We start from the raw sequence: 16,820 nt of genomic DNA, 5'->3' as shown, positions 1-16,820 counted from the left end.
TAGGCGGCAACATGGTTAGCGTGAGTGCTAAGTGTAGGCACGCTAAAAACACTAACGCGCCTTAGTAAACAGGGCCCTTTGTTTGTATCTAATTTCTACATCCATCTCACAGAAACAAGTAATTAAAAAGTGATTTACCATAGAATCTGCTACCATAGAATCATCAGACACACCAGACTCTTTAGTCAACCAAGTCTCATGAGGGGTCACAGACACCATGGAGTCCCCTAGAATTAGGCATCCGGAGGGCAAGAAGTAGGAGCCTATTCTATAAAGGAACCTAGGCACCTACTTTCATGTATAGAATACTAGTGCGAACTATCCTTTTTATAATTGGCATTCCTTTCCTCCTTTCCTTTCTGTAGTTTTTAGATTTTCCTTATGTTTTCCTTTCTGTAGTTTTTAGATTTTCTTTGTTTTATGTTAACCACTTTGATCAACATGGTTGTATGAGCAGTATATCAAATTCATTAATAAACTATAAACTATGCATAGCATTTAGGCACAACCACTTACACTGGCCATAGAACTGATATAAGCGTGAGTTTTTAAGTGCAGGAGATACCTGTGCAACTTACAGTATTCTGTAAGTTACATATGTAAGTGGAGCCCTACCTATGTCTCATCTATGCTCCTCCCTTGTTTATGCCTCCCCTTGCAAATATGCACTATGGGGTCTTTTAACACGCTGCGGTAAAGGGGTGTGTGTGCTAGCGTCAGCGTATGTTTTTGATGTGCGTTGAGGTCCCCTTTTACTGCAGTGGGTAAAAGGCTGTCTTTTTTTGCTGGAAAAGAAATGGCCGTGCAGTAAGTGAACCACTTGCTGCACAGCCATTTCAGGGGGGAGCACTTACTGCTGATGGCAGTAAGGGCTCCTATGCTAACCTGGTGGTGACCACTGCCTGATTACCCCTGGGTAAGCACCGGCGCTACAAAAATAGAAATGGTTTGTGCTGGAGGCGAGAACTACCACCAGGCTCCTGCAGTAGCCCAGCTGTAGTTCCGGATTGGCGCATGACAAGCCCACTGCCATGCACCAACCCTTTAGTAAAAGGGCACCTATTTAAGTTAAGCAGGTATTTGCAGAATATAATTTAGACGACAGATTAGCAACACATGCATATGTGCACACATATATATTCATATACTAATATTCTAAACATGTATGTGCACATGTGCACATAAATATTAGGGCCTAGCTTGTACAATTGCCCCCAACTTGTCATAATCCCCCCCTAAAAAATCACTCACATACCATCTAAAACACTGTCAACATGTATTTTTCTTGAAGATATCCCGAGTAAATACAACTTCTTCTTCTTCTTATTATTATTATTATTATGTTTTTGAGGGGTCCTTTTACTAAGACATGCCAAAAAATGGCCTGCGCTAGTGTAGGTGTATGTTTTGGATGTAAGCAGGTCCTTTTCAACGCGTCTGTAAAAAAGACCTTTTTGGGGGAGCTGAAATGAACGTACGGCAAAATAAAAAATTGGTGTGCGTCTATTTTGGGCCTGAGACCTTACCGCCATCCATTGACATAGCGGTAAGGTCTCACGTGTTAACCAGGTGGTAATCATCAGTGCACGTACCCTGCCAATTACCGCCCGGTTAGCGCTGCACGCCAGAAAATAAAAAATATTTTCTCATGCGCGTATTGGACGTGCATAAAAAATGCAATTTTACATGGTAGCTGGGCAGTAGTTCCAAACTGACGCACATTGGATGTACAAAGTAAAGCAAAAACATCAACACCATAAATTGTAAAAAAACAGAAACAAGAACTGTAAAGGTTTCAAGACATCGTTCAAAGTCTAAATTGGTATACCATATAGGTAAAGTGCAATAGCGCCTCACTCTTGCACCATTTTTTACATTTCAAAAAGATATAGGTGCCCTTTTACTAAGCTGCACTAAAAAAACTGTCCTGCACTATTTTTAGTATGGAGTATGCCTACTCTCTGCCCCCAAACACATCCCCGTACTAAATTATTTTATTGTTTTTAGCGCAGGATTGATGTGCACCAAACCCAGAACTACCTCAGGATGCTGAGAGCGTCCTACAGTACTGTATTTTAGCGTGCAGTAAGTACACATTAGTGCTTACTGCCACTTAGTAAAGGGACTCCAAAGTAACGTAAAGAAGCTTAGCTGCAAATGTCAACTCTATTTCAAACACTCTAGAAACCCTAACACTCACATACTCAATTGTACAACCCCACCTGATGTGGATACAAGAAAAAATATGATATGCATTTTTTGGTCAGTCATGTATTCTTCAACATGATATGTATTTTTTGGCTAGTCAGTTATCACTAACTAACGAGTTGTTTAAATGTGCTTTGAATTTTTGTTCATTCGATGATATTTTTGAAGAACATATGCCATGTAGCTTTCTGTCATGATGGTTGTTGTGGAAATTTAGTCAAGAGCAGTGATTCCAGATGATGCTGAAGCAGAAGCATAACTGAAGAAATGTCATTAAGAAGTATTTTTTGGCTTTTTATGCTTATATCGCAAGCTATTTGTTCCTGTGCTTCAAAGAACAACAAACAGGTTTTCACCTCTTTAAAAGAAATGTTTGTGAGATAGGATTTACTAAGCTGATGACTCAAATGTATTTATTTATTTTTAACCAATAGTTTGTATGGCATGAAGTGTGGAATTGTGATTTCATTCACCTTCTGACTGCCTCATAGGTTGTACTAGCAGCGAGCTCATTTTTCTTTTCTTAGGGAGGTATGAAAATAAGACATTAGGAAAATGTAATGGAAGCAGTGTGGGTCAGAGAGAAATGAGCAGCAGAATCAGCAGATTATTTTGTTAGTAAGGAGTTTATGGTGCCTGCTGAAAGGTTATGGACAGACTGTTTCAAACCATGAGCATTCAATTATACTGGGTCAGTCAACCATGATGAAGACTGAGTCCTTTCTAAGTGATTCTCAGAAAGTTGTCTTACAAGATGACCTTCTGTTATAATAGATGAAAGATATAACAGGTGCAAGAAGTAAGCTTTTGGTAGACATACATTCTGGAATATTATATAGGCTAGGTGACAGCTTATTTTAGTTTATTAATTCAATATACTGCTTATTCAAAGGAAAACCCAGGAAGTTTGCAATTTACATAAAAACATATTCAATATAAACAACAAGAATGTGGAAGAACAAAGTTAATTCAGTATATGGCTATTCACTTGCTTCATTCAGCTCATCCTTATGATCATTTTCCTTTTTATGCATTACCATTAACTATCAATTCACGTTTAAGATTTAATTACTGCCTTCAAGGTCTTTCATATAGGATTACCTGCCCCCTTTTTTGACTTCTTAATATCCATGGAATTTACACAGCAACTGTGTTCAAGAAATGATAAACTGTTAGCTATCCTGTCTCCATCGCAGGCGCAATGGGAATCAACTAGACACTCTGCTTTTGACATTCTAGTCCCTCTAATCTGGAATTCTCTCCCAAAATACATATGTTTAGAACCAATGCTCTCTAGATTTAAGTCTATCTTTGTTATTTTGTAAACCACTTCAACATGTTCATAAATTGCAGTATATCAAGACTGAATAAAAAATAAAGGACACAGCTAATGAAGTAATAAGATAAAATAATGAAACATAACTATCATAATACACTAAAATCTAAAATGAAGGAGGGTAAAACACAGATAGGAAAGTGAAAGGAGATGCCCAGAACCCCAACCACATTGACCATAAAGAAATAATCTGAACTTTGTTTGCTGAATATCAGAAGGTAGGTCATTCCATAGACTGGGGGGGGGGGCACTAATTTTTAGGACACGCTAAAAATGCTAGCACACATTAGTAAACAGAGCTCCAGATTTGGTGAGATTCAGTAATATGTGCTCAATTGAAAAGTTTACCTACTGACAAAAAATAATATAATTATAATTGTTTTTAAATGATTCTATAACTAATATACACATGTGAAGAAAGCATTGAATGGATTGAAAACAAGGAAAAAACTGAGAGAAACAAAAGGGAGCAAGGGTTAGATCTAAAAATGCAAATGATTGTGAGTTAAAGGAATGTGATTTTGGCTTCTTTTTTAATCTGTCAGCCTATCTTTGATTTTTAGTTTGGCAACTACTCTATATTGATTGTGGTTGACAGCTTGAAAACAAAGGATCTTTTCATTTTCTCTGGACAGCAATACAGTCAATATACAGTCTTCAGTATAACAGTACAACAATGAAATCCATCTACCTCATAATGATCTGCGTAGAACCAGGCACTGAGTTTTAATGGATTCTAGCCAAAATGTCTATAAAAACCACATGCCTTGACATATTAAATGAAAATCTTTTATTTAGACATAAACTAATGCTAAAGTATTGTTTTTATGTATTGTTCTCTGTTTAAAGAAAGCCTGATATTTAATGAACTGCGCAAATTAATTATAGGGAGACAAATCACTCCATTTATGTGTACTTAAAAAGGTGTAAATGTCCATTTACACCAGTCTAAATCACTGTATTATTCACTAATGCCTTTACAGGGCACTCTTGTTTCTTACACAAGTTATGATATATTTGTGTCAAAATCTTTCAATCCATGAATACTTTGGGAGCATATTTCTGCTATAAGATTTCAAAACTGGAAACTACTTTTCTTCAACCCGTCTCCTCTCTAGTGCCAACAATTTCCTCTAATGTAATAGTGTCTCGTTATTGAACTGATTTTAATATCCCTTCACATACTCAATTCAAGAAATTTCTATCTTTAGTGAATAGGGCTCCTTCAGTGCTGGGGCCTCTTCTGCCAGACTAGCTGAGAGTTCCAAACCTAGAACTTCTCCCATTTGCATATCAATTGCTTTGAAAATGAGCTCCACAGACAGCTGTCTTCCAAAACTTTGGAAATCCACTGCCACCCACCCATTATTAAAAAAAACTCCAGACTTGACCCCTCTGTTCCAAACAATTACTGTGCAATCTCAACCTTTCTGTTTCTTTTGAAAATTACTGAAAAGATTTATGAGCATCTTCTTTTATATACAGAATCTATACATGTCCTTCATAGAGGAAACCTCTATATCTCCAATAGGTGGTAGTGGGAGTGACTGAGTAAATACTATACTATGCTAAACTTCCACTGTCTAGTATGGAGCAGTGAACTTCACTATAGAGTCTGTGCTTCTTCTGTTAAATGCTCCAATAATCAAGGAGGAAAAAAGCCTCAAAGTACCTCGGTCCATTCAACTTCTTACCGGCACTAAATCAATCCCGTTGGCCAATTACTTGGTCTTAAGGAGATGTAGTATTTATCATGGGCAAAAAAACCTCCTCGATGTCAAAAGGGCATATATAGAACTGGTGCTGTGGGCATCTTTTTATCTTAAACTTTGCCTCTCTAGACGTTCTGCATGCACTTAACACACCTTAACACAATAGAGCCTGAGGGTTTAAACGTGCGGATTGAATGGAGCCATTTCATGTGATTGGCTCCATAGCAGAATAGTGTCTGACGTCAGAAACAGTATGAAGGTTTAAATACACTGCACAGCGTAACAGTCGGTGTTGCCGGTAAACCAAGCTGAAATAGCTTTTGTTGATGTAAGAAGCAAATGCGAGATTTGTATTCCACGCAAGATGTAGCAGACGGATATCTTATAGTCTGTTTATTTCTCCACAGTTATTTCCTGTATGGACCCTAAAGCAGCTACAGTCTGTTAAAATAGCACAGCGAAACGCTGCCCATCGTTGGTCAAGGGAAATTTTGATGTGGCAACTGTGGATTCCAATCGAAAGTCCAACACAAGCTAAGTTTATTTTGCTTGATTAATATTTGTTAGAAAGTGCATTCAGAACATCTAGAGAGGCAACGTTTAAGATAAAAAGATGCCCACAGCACCAGTTCTATATATGCCCTTTTGACATCAAGAAGGTTTTTTGCCCATGATAAATATTAAATCCAAAACGAATAAATCCAAGACATTTGTTCATGGGAGGGGCCAAGATTCGCAGTGCACTGGTCCCCCTCACATGCCAGGACACCAACCGGGCACCCTAGGGGGCACTTTTACAAAAACAAAAAAAAGGTAAAAGAGCTCCAAGGTGCATAGCACCCTTCCCTTGTGTGTTGAGCCCCCCAAATCCCCCTCAAAACCCACTGCCCACAAGTCTACACTATTACTATAGCCCTAAGGGGTGAAGGGGGCACCTACATGTGGATACATTGGGTTTGGGGGAGTTGGACGACAAAGCATTAAGCAGCACAATTGTAACAGGTAGGAAGGGGATGGGCCTGGGTCCACCTGCCTGAAGTCCACTGCACCCCCTAACAACTGCTCCAGGGACCTGCATACTGCTGCCAGGGAGGTGGGTATGACATTTGAGGGTGAAAATAAAAAGTTGTGAAACATCATTTTTTTGTGGTGGGAGGGGGTTAGTGACCACTGGGGGAGTCAGGGGAGGTCATCCCCGATTCCCTCTGGTGGTAATCTGGTCATTTAGGGCACTTTTTGAAGCCTTATTCGTGAAAAAACAGGGTCCAGAAAAAGTGCCCTAAATTCTAGCTACAAACGCATACTTTTTTTTCCATTATGGGCGAAAGGCGCCCATCTCTGTTCGGGTGATAACCATGCCCCAGTCCCGCCTTCACCACGCCTCCGACACGTCCCCGTCAACTTTGTATGCTTCCGCAATGGAGTGCAGTTGAAAACGTCCAAGTTCGGCTTTCGATTATACCGCGTTATTCGTTTTTGTGATATAAACGTCCATCTCCCGATTTAGGTCGGAACTTGGGCGTTTTTCTCGTTCGATTATAAGCAGGATAGTCTACTATTGAGACAGATGTGCCACTAGTTGCTCTGTGATTGGTTGCTACTATTTGGTTTTCTGCCAGGTATTTGTGAGCTGGATTAGCCACTATTGGAAACAGGATACTGGGCTAAATAGCCATTGGTCTGACCCAGTATGGCTATTCTTATGTTTTTGTGTTCATCCACATCAGAAGGTTTCAGGTTGTTACAGTACATAAACAAATCTAACTTCCCTGCTCTGCAAACTTCATGGCAAATTAGACAATGGATATATTGCTCTCCTGGTTTCATTAGCTTTCTGCAGCTTTTGATTTTGTAAATTGTTCCATCATAATTCACAGATTGGTAGATATTGGTTTTGCAGGCAAGGTTTTTGATTGATTTTATTCATTTCTCCAAGGTTGTTCTTTTTCAGTAAATAAGTCTGGTCAAATATATCTTCCACCTACCCATTACACTGTGGTGTCCCTCATGAATTAATTTTGTCACCTTTACTATTTAGTGTCTTTGTTAGCATCCTCCCATTTCTGATACAGTCCCAAGGTATTTCCACCTATTTTTATGCAGATGATATTTTCTTGGTCCACTATATCGATCCAAGCAATACTGTTCTCCAATCATTACAACACTGCCTAAATACTATTGCCTCTTGGTTGAAGAGTGACTGCCTCATTTTACCTAAAAACATTTCAGCAATTTTGGAAGAGTCTATTAGAGAAACCACTCAAAGGACAACTTTATTTTTCTCATATGTTTTTGAACAAGATCTAAATACAACTTTGAGACTTTATTTTAGACACTTTCAAGAATGTTTTATGGGAAGAAGTTGTGGATTTACCTTGATGTGACAAAAACAAGACAGGATAGGAGAAATGTTTTTCTAGAAATGAGACAAGAAGTGAAAAACTTAGGAATCAGTTTCTTTCTATCACATCCTTGAAAAATGCATTGTAAGGGACAAGATACTTGATTCGGAAGGACAAAATATGTTTTCTTTTTGTTTTGTTTTTTTGTTCCTGAGCAGTTACGTTCATTTCTAGCTATGAAGAACATCATCTAGGTTGAGAGCAGTGGCTTATATTTGGGATTGTGTTAAATCGTACAGCGCTGCGTAACCCTGGTAGCACTTTATAAATGTTAAGTAGTAGTAGTAGTAGGATTGATGGAAGTCTAAGTTCCTGTTAATGTCTTATTTTTGTCTTATTTTCTTTCTCCTCTGCCCTCTAAACTGATGGTCTAAGGAAGATTTGTTTTGTTAGTTATTGTTACAATTCTAACAAGTTTGTTGCTTTCTGTGTTTCTTGATCAAGAGTTAATCTTGAATTATATTTTTGAAATGATAAATAAATATTTTTTTAAAAAGGAAAACCAGTTAAGGAAGACCTACTTGAGACTGTTGAATTTTCTGAAGTCTCCTTTAGTTGCTCTAGCAGAGATGGTGCATAAATACATTCATAAGATCATAGCTGTGCCATCTGATAATATAAACCAAACGGTAACTGAACACAAAGAGGGGCATAATCGAACGTGAACGCCCATGTGTAAAAATGTCTATCTCCGGAGACGGCTCCGCGAAGAGGCGGAGCGAACCGTAAAATCGAAACGAGATGGCTGTCCATCTTCGGTTTCGATTATACGGTTCGGCCCACTGAAATCCCATCATTTGTGTTGACTCTAGAGATAGACGACACAAATGGTGAGATCGCTGGACCTAGAGATGGCCGTCCACGGTTTTCAGCGATAATCGAAACCGCTGCCGGCCATCTCAAAAACGGACCTAATCCAAGCCATTTGGTCGTGGGAGGGGCCAGCATTCGTAGTGCACTGGTCCCCCTGAGATGCCTCTATGCCAGTCTCAAATATCATACCTAGCTCCATGACAGCAGTATGCAGGTCCCCGGAGCAATTTTAGTTTAGTTGGTGCTGTGCGGGACCCATGCAGAGAGCACAAATCGGAAGAAAAAAAAACATGCAAGTGCAGTCAGGGACGTCCAAAAAAAAACCATGCAAGTGCAGTCAGGGATGTCCAAATTAAAACAATAATAATAGGGGGATTTGAACCAGAGCAATTTTATTTTAGTTGGTGCTGCGCGGGACCCATGCAGAGAGCAAAAATTGGAAGAAAAAAGAAACATGCAAGTGCAGTCAGGGACATCAAAAAAAACTCATGCAAGTGCAGTCAGGGGCGTCCAAATTAAAACAATAGCAATAGTGGGATTTGAACCAGCCACCTTCTGATTACAAGACCTGTGCTCTAACCACTGCACCACTTATTCAGCTGCCTAGACCTCCTTCCCTTTCCATTAAGTCCCTCCAAGTTTCTGTCAGCCAATCACAGCTCATTTAGCTGACACCAATGTCAGGTAAATGAGCTGTGATTGGCTGACAGAAATTTGGAGGGACTTAATGGAAAGGGAAGGAGTGTTTAAGCAACTGAATAAGTGGTGCAGTGGTTAGAGCTCAAGTCTTGTAATCAGAAGGTGGCTGGTTCAAATGCCCCTATTACTATTGTTTTAATTTGGACATCCCTGACTGCACTTGCATGTTTTTTTTCTTCCGATTTTTGCTCTCTGCATGGTTCCCGCGCAGCACCAACTAAAATAAAATTGCTCGGGGGACCTGCATACTGCTGTCATGGAGCTAGGTATGGTATTTGAGGCTGACATAGAGGCTGGAAAAATTATTTAAACAGTTTGTTTTTTAGGGTGGGGGGGGGGTTAGTGACCACTGGGGGAGACAGGGGAGATTATCCCCGATTCCCTCCGGTGGTCATCTGGTCAGTTTGGGCACTTTTTGGAAGCTTGGTCGTGAAAAAAACAGGACCAATTTTGTGTGGACTAAATGCTCGTCGGGGACGTCTTGCTTCTTTCCATTATCAGGCGCGGAGGTCCATCTGTTAACCATGCCCCGGAACGCCCCTGTCCCGCCTTCGCTACTGTTCAGCCATGCCCCCGAGAATTTCGCCCGTCCCCGTGATGGAAAGCAGTTGGGGCCGTCCAAATTCAGCTTTTGATTTGTGTCGGATGATGGGCGTCCGTCTCTTTCGAAAATAAGCTGGAAAATGTCCCATGAAAACAACAGCAACAAACCAAGAAGTGGGGAACAAAGGAAAGCTGGAAAACCACAGGATCAACAGATAAAAGTTATTGCTGCAATGTATATGAAACAAGACAAAAGCAGATCATATAAAAACCATAGAAGCGAGTGAATAAAAAAGGAGACATGGTCTGTTAAAACAGTTCCCCGATGTGGCCACATTTCGCCCTCAGGCTGCGTCAGGGGTACAAAAACTACAAGATAAAAACATACAAATTGAATCTACAGCATCATTATAAATCAAAATTACAAACAATAACTCAAAAAGTATTAAATAATTAAAATAATATTAAACTATAAAATAGTAAAACAATAAAAGCAGAGAACTTTAATTTAAAAGAGCATTAAATATTTATTTATTTGTTGCATTTGTATCTCACATTTTTCCACCTTTTTGCCGGCTCAATGTGGCTTACAGTATGCATAACAGCAATCAAAGTTTTAAAAGAATATATACTCACAAACAGGCAACAGGAGACCATAGTGTGATAGTGTATGTGAAGGCAGAATAAATAAGTTAATGTGTTATCCATAGTGATATGCTATGCAATGAAACATATAATTTCATGTGACTTAGGTGTTCAAGTGCTCATATTGAAGATTTACAGAAAGTACTTCTCTACATAATTAAAAGGGGTGGTTAACAGAGTTTACCCCTAATAGTAAAAAATCAAACCACCTGAAATGCGGAACATATGACAGAATCTCAATGCTTGGTGTTGATGAAGTAGTGGGTATATTTAGTAAATCTAATAATATCATATGGGTCCTAGACGTAATGATGCTGAAAAATTTAATTTTGTATGTTTTATCTTGTAGGTTTTTTTTACCCCTGGGGCAGCCTGAGGGTGAAACATGGCCACGTCGGGTAAGTGTTTTAATAAACCACTTCTTTTTTATTCACTCATTTCTGTGGTTTTTATGTGTTCTGCTTTTATCTTGTTGATTTCTCAGTGGGCAGATTAGTGCCTCTTGTTTTTTTTTGTCACATAAATGGACTATAAATGATAAAATAAAATGATATGAACATTCTAATGGCCTCTCTTTACCCAGACAACTACTTAGTTGCATGGGCAAAATTTATTCAAAATTATCCTTTATGGAGTTGATAATCAAAAATATTTTATCTGGTTAAGTTTAGAGTTGACTGGATAAATATATAGCACTGAAATCTGAGACCACTGCCTGTTTAATTTTTGGACAGAGAGCTCAGCATCCAGTCATATATTATCCTGATACAAATGGACATGATTAAAAGTTAACAAGATCATGCTGATATACAGAACTTTCCAGTTAACTTTACTGGGATTGTTTATATAATAGGTTTAAGTTAACCAGATAATTATTCAGTTAAATTTAAGCAACTATATTAAGCTGTGCTGTTAACCTTATCTCTCTGTGAATATCTGATTATAGTTAACCTTGATGAATATCAGTCCTTAAAAGTTTATCCTTTTACTATGTCACCAGCTTGTGCTTCTCTTTCAGTATACAGTGCACTCCATTTAAGTGCACATCGGATAAGTGCATGCTCTGTTTAACTGCATGCCGTACTTTGGTCCCGTTTTTGGCACCATCAATTTCTATGGGGACAAACTTCGGTTTAACGCACCACTGATAAGTACAAGGTTCGCTTATATACATGGTTTAAGACTGCTCCACTGCAGGAAAGACTTCGCATACGCGCACGCGCAGAATATGGAAACCGATTGGCGCGTGATAAAGGGGTGGTAAATTTGAAATCTCGTTGGTTAACTGCCACAGGCAGAAGAAGTGAAAGAATGTTGTTAGAGTATACACTGGAGTCGGAGTTGTCATCACGCAACTGTAAGACTTTAACACTGGCTGAACGAATAGAAGTTCTTAAAAAATTAGAAAACAAAGAAAGTCAAGCATCTATTGCTAAAGAATATGGTGTCAATCCCAGTCAAATTTCACGTATCTTGAAGCAGAAAGACCAGCTTCTGGAAGACTGGCAAAACAATACAAATCCACACCGGAAACGAAAACGGGCAGGAAAAGCTGAGGAAGTAGAAGATACTCTTCTTTGAAGGTTTTCTCAAGTCAGGAACAGACAGTTTCCTGATTTTCTGAGGATGACGGCTGTTTGGTCAGGCTCAGAAGAGATCATGTTCTGGGTCAAGCATTGGGCTTCGTGAGAGACCTATGGGGCATCAAACACTGTGACCAGGTGTCAGAGCTCTCTAAAAGGTGTCTGCTAGTGGGTCTCAGTTGTTTACGGTATTGGGTTTTCTGGGTAAGTCACAGATTACTGGAGTTTGATTAGTGCTGGTGTTTTCATGCAAGTTGCCCAATGTAATGCCTAAGAGAGCAAAGAATAGTATTACAGACCATCTCATTGTGGGATGAAAAGGGGTAAAATAGATTGGAAAAGTCAAGCAGGAACACTATTTGGTCAGTCTTTGTGTGTGTGTGTGTGTGTGTGTGCGCGTGCGAGTATGTGTGAGTTCAGTCGGTGTTTGGTTGCATTCTTTACCTGGGGTGAATTCTTGCTTCTTTCTCATGCATTTGGTTATAGTCTTTACCTGGAGTAGTATTTCCCGTCCTTCTGAGTCACAGGAGTGCAACGATTCCCAGCAGCAGTTATCTCTCCCTTCCTCCTGTCCTGTACTGCAACCTGGTGGTGTTGTCAGATATGCTGTCTCTGGTGGCTTCTCTCGGTCGAGTGCCCTTCTTTGTTGTCTGATTTGGGATAGCAGGTTGGGTGTAGGTCAGCAGCCACATGGTCAGATGTAGGTTGGTGGCTGGGGTGGCCTCCAGGGAGGAATAGGGAGGATCATCCTGTGTTCTTATGCAACTAGAATGTTTACATGACTGGAGACAAAGATTGGGCAGAGCATGAGTAGAGTCGTGAAGTAGCATACACGTATATGTGCATACTTCACATATACATTTACACATGCATTTGAACACTGACCTGCTTATAATCGAAATAGAAAAACGCCTATATTGTGACCCAAATCGGGAGATAGACGTTTATTTCACAAAAACGAATAAAGCGGTATAATCAAAAGCCGAATTTGGACGTTTTCAACTGCACTCCGTCGCGGATGCGGACAAAGTTGATGGGGTGTGTCGAAGGCGTGGTGAAGGCGGAACTGGGGCATGGTTATCGGCCAGTCAGAGATGGGCGCCTTTCGCCGATAATGGAAAAAAAAATATGCGTTTTTAGCGAGAATTTAGGGCACTTTTCCTGGACCCTGTTTTTCCACGAATAAGGCCCCCAAAATGCCCTAAATGACCAGATGACCACTGGAGGGAATCGGGGATGACCTCCCCTGACTCCCCCAGTGGTCACAAACCCCCTCCCACCACAAAATATGCCGTTTCACAACTTTTTATTTTCACCCTCAAATGTCATACCCACCTCCCTGGCAGCAGTATGCAGGTCACTGGAGCAGTTATTAGGGGGTGCAGTGGACTTCAGGCAGGTGGACCCAGGCCCATCCCCCCCACCTGTTACACTTGTGCTGGTAAATGGGAGCCCTCCAAACCGCCCCCCAAACCCACTGTACCCACATGTAGGTGTCCCCCTTCACCCCTTAGGGCTATAGTAATGGTGTAGACTTGTGGGCAGTGGGTTTTGAGGGGGATTTGGGGGGCTCAACACCCAAGGGAAGGGTGCTATGCACCTGGGAGCTGTTTTACCTTTTTTCTTTTTTTTGTAAAAGTGCCCCCTAGGGTGCCCGGTTGGTGTCCTGGCATGTGAGGGGGACCAGTGCACTACGAATCTTGGCCCCTCCCACGAATAAATGTCTTGGAGTTATTCGTTTTTGAGCTGGGCGCTTTCGGTTTCCATTATCGCTGAAAATCAAAAACGCTCAGCTCAAAAAAAGATAAACGTCCATGTTTTTCGAAAATACGGTTCGGTCCGCCCCTTCACGGACCCGTTCTCGGAGATAAACGTCCATGGAGATAGACGTTTCCATTCGATTATGCCCCTCTGAGTGTTCTAGCTTTTGTAATGCTATTTCATTTTTTTTCTATTAGATTGTAAGCTCTTTGAGCAGGGACTGTCTTTCTTCTATGTTTGTGCAGCGCTGCGTATGCCTTGTAGCGCTATAGAAATGCTAAATAGTAGTAGTAGTAGTAGTAGTTTATAAAGACACTTATACCCCTGGATTCAAAATATGGTGCCCATAAATGCAATTGTGCGTTTTTGTTTTCTGAAAACGAGAGAAGAAATTTCTGAACTGTTTGGGTTGAGCATTTCCAGACATGGCCCATGAAACTCAGAAAAGATGAAAACAGTTTCTTGAGATTACAACTTGATAGGTTAATTTGGTTGAACTTTCCATGTAAATGAGTTATTAAATTGGAGTCAGTTAGATATATATTTTTATGAGCCATCTCTCCTAAATGCCTTATTATCTAAGGGTCCTGTTATGAAACGCCTAATCACCCACCTGGGGTTAACCCATGGCCACTTAGAGGGTCTATCACCAGCACAACTCAGGTCTGCTTGCACCTGCCGCTCATGCTCTACACTAGCACTCTCCTTCTGCCGACTAGGTCACAACCACCTTTAAGCGAGTTTCTCGCTCTCAAATTATCCCCAGTGATTTCTAGGTTACTGGAACCATACTCTCAGTGGCCCCACAATTCCCAGAAAGCACTCACAGACCCAACACACAAACCACCAGGATTCCTTATCAGTCCAGACAGGCAGAACAATCAAACAAATGTGTTTATTCTCAGAACATGGAGCAGTGGACAAAAAAATGTGTAAATAGCAAAACAATAACAAGTAACTGAAAATGGATCAACTGGAAAACTGACTAAACATTTGCATACTTCCTAGAAAGTACCTGGGGAGATCAAGACATATATCTGTTCACAGAGCTTCAGCAAAGAGATCTTTCTCTCTCTTCTCCCAGGCTGAAACTGAAGCAATGACCATCATCTGCTGGGTAATTTCAAACTCCAGGCCAATTAGAGCCCAGAACAGTCAGATTTCAAAGAAAAACTGGTTGTATCACTACAGGCACTTCCTATTATTTGTGTGCCAACTAAAAGAAAGAGAACTCAGAGGCTCTTTTACTAAGCCTTATAGATGCCTACGCATGCCCTATGCACATCAATTTGGAGTTACCACCTGGCAATCACGTGGCCTGTGCAGTAATTTCATTTTGGACACACATCCACTACACACGCCAGAAAATATATTTTATTTTCTTGCACATGGCTAAAATCGGGCAGTAATTCCATCTTGATGCACATAGGCGATTACCGCATGGTTAACTCAAGAGACCTTACTGCTAAGTCAATGGCTGGCGGTAAGGTCTTAGACCCAAAATGGACACGAACCAATTTTTATTTGGCCGCACGTCCATTTTCTGCTAAAATTTTAAAAAAGGCCTTTTTTACAGGTACACTGAAAAATGGATCTGTGTGCATCCATAACACACGCCTACACTATCACAGCCCATTTTTCAGTGCGCCTTTGTAAAAGGACCCCTCAGTCCTCTAATAGCTTTAAGCATAAACATGCACCATCTGCTGGCCAAATAGGAGAAATACACTTCAGAACATAATCAATGCAGGAAAATATCCAATACATTTTACAGGCTTAAAACAACCGTTTATTCACAGGCCCTTGTTTACTGTACCAAATGTATTTTTTTGGTGTAATCATTCAAATTCAATAAATATAAAAGTAAAAAATACATATATATGGCGCACAGATTTGCATGCCCAAATTTTGGCACACGCCCAAGATGTGCACCAAGTAATTGAGTAAGAAGTCCTTAACTACCAATTGAAGTTAATTGGCACCACTTAGGATTTGTGCATGCATCTGGCTGTGCACTATTCTATAAGGCATGGCACCTAACTCTACTAGGAGCTTTATACAAAGCAGCAGTAAGACCAATGCGGGTTTACTGCTTGTAAATCTGGAGCTACCGCCAGCCCAGCATGGGCACTGGTGGTAGTTCCAGCCCCAGCATGCGCCATTTCCCATGTTGAAGAAAATAGGGCTGTAATTTTGAGCATGGTGTCAACCTGGCGTTAATTGGGCAGCACCATCCCCCCCTACCTGTTACACTTGTGGTGGTAAATTTTAGCCCTTCAAAACCCACCAGAAACCCACTGTACCCATATGTAGGTGCCCCCCTTCACCCCTTAGGGCTATGGTAGTGGTGTACAGTTGTGGGTTGGGGACCCCTGCCAGCAAAGGTACCTTGCGGCAGCACTGGGGGGGAGGGTCGGCGGCGGGGCGATCGTTGGCGGGGGAAGCAGGCTAAAATGTGCTCCCCCACCTTGGGCTCTGGACACCCCTCCCGCCGAGGTCTGGCTACAACCCCTGGTCTTGCACTGTGAGTTTTATTACTAATTTAGGGGTCCTTTTACTAAGCTGTGGTAAAAAGTGGTCTACAGTAATGTGGGAATGTGTTTTGGGTGCGTTATGGGCCATTTTTTAAGCAACTGATAAAAGGGCTTTTTTTAATGAGCTGGGAAATGGGTGTGTGCTGAAATTAAAACTAGCCCACACCTATTTACGGCCTGAGCCCTTACCACCACCCTTTGACCCAGTGGTAAGTGCTCACGTGCTACCCACACAGTAACCATGCAGCATGCGCTAACTGCTGATTACTGCTGGGAACTCCCCCATGGTAGAAAATAGAGAATTGTTTTCTACTTTGGGATTTGGCGCGCTAAACTCAGAATTACCTCCAGGTGTCTGTGCTAGCCAGGTGATAGTGCTGATTTGGCGCATATTACCCACATGTTAGCCCTCCTGTGCCTTAGCAAATGGGCCCCTTAATATATTAACATAGCTATGGAAAATTGTTAAGTGAATGTATTCAATTAGTAGACATTGGATTCAAGTTACCATGAAAAACTTTAGCACCCCATTTAAACCAGTGATATTACTTTAGCTTTCAAACAATTGAAGAAAGTGGAATAAA

This window comes from Microcaecilia unicolor, chromosome 1 (assembly GCF_901765095.1).
Source record: "Microcaecilia unicolor chromosome 1, aMicUni1.1, whole genome shotgun sequence".
NCBI classification, from domain to species: domain Eukaryota; kingdom Metazoa; phylum Chordata; class Amphibia; order Gymnophiona; family Siphonopidae; genus Microcaecilia; species Microcaecilia unicolor.
Note: the sequence above shows the minus strand (reverse complement) of the source record.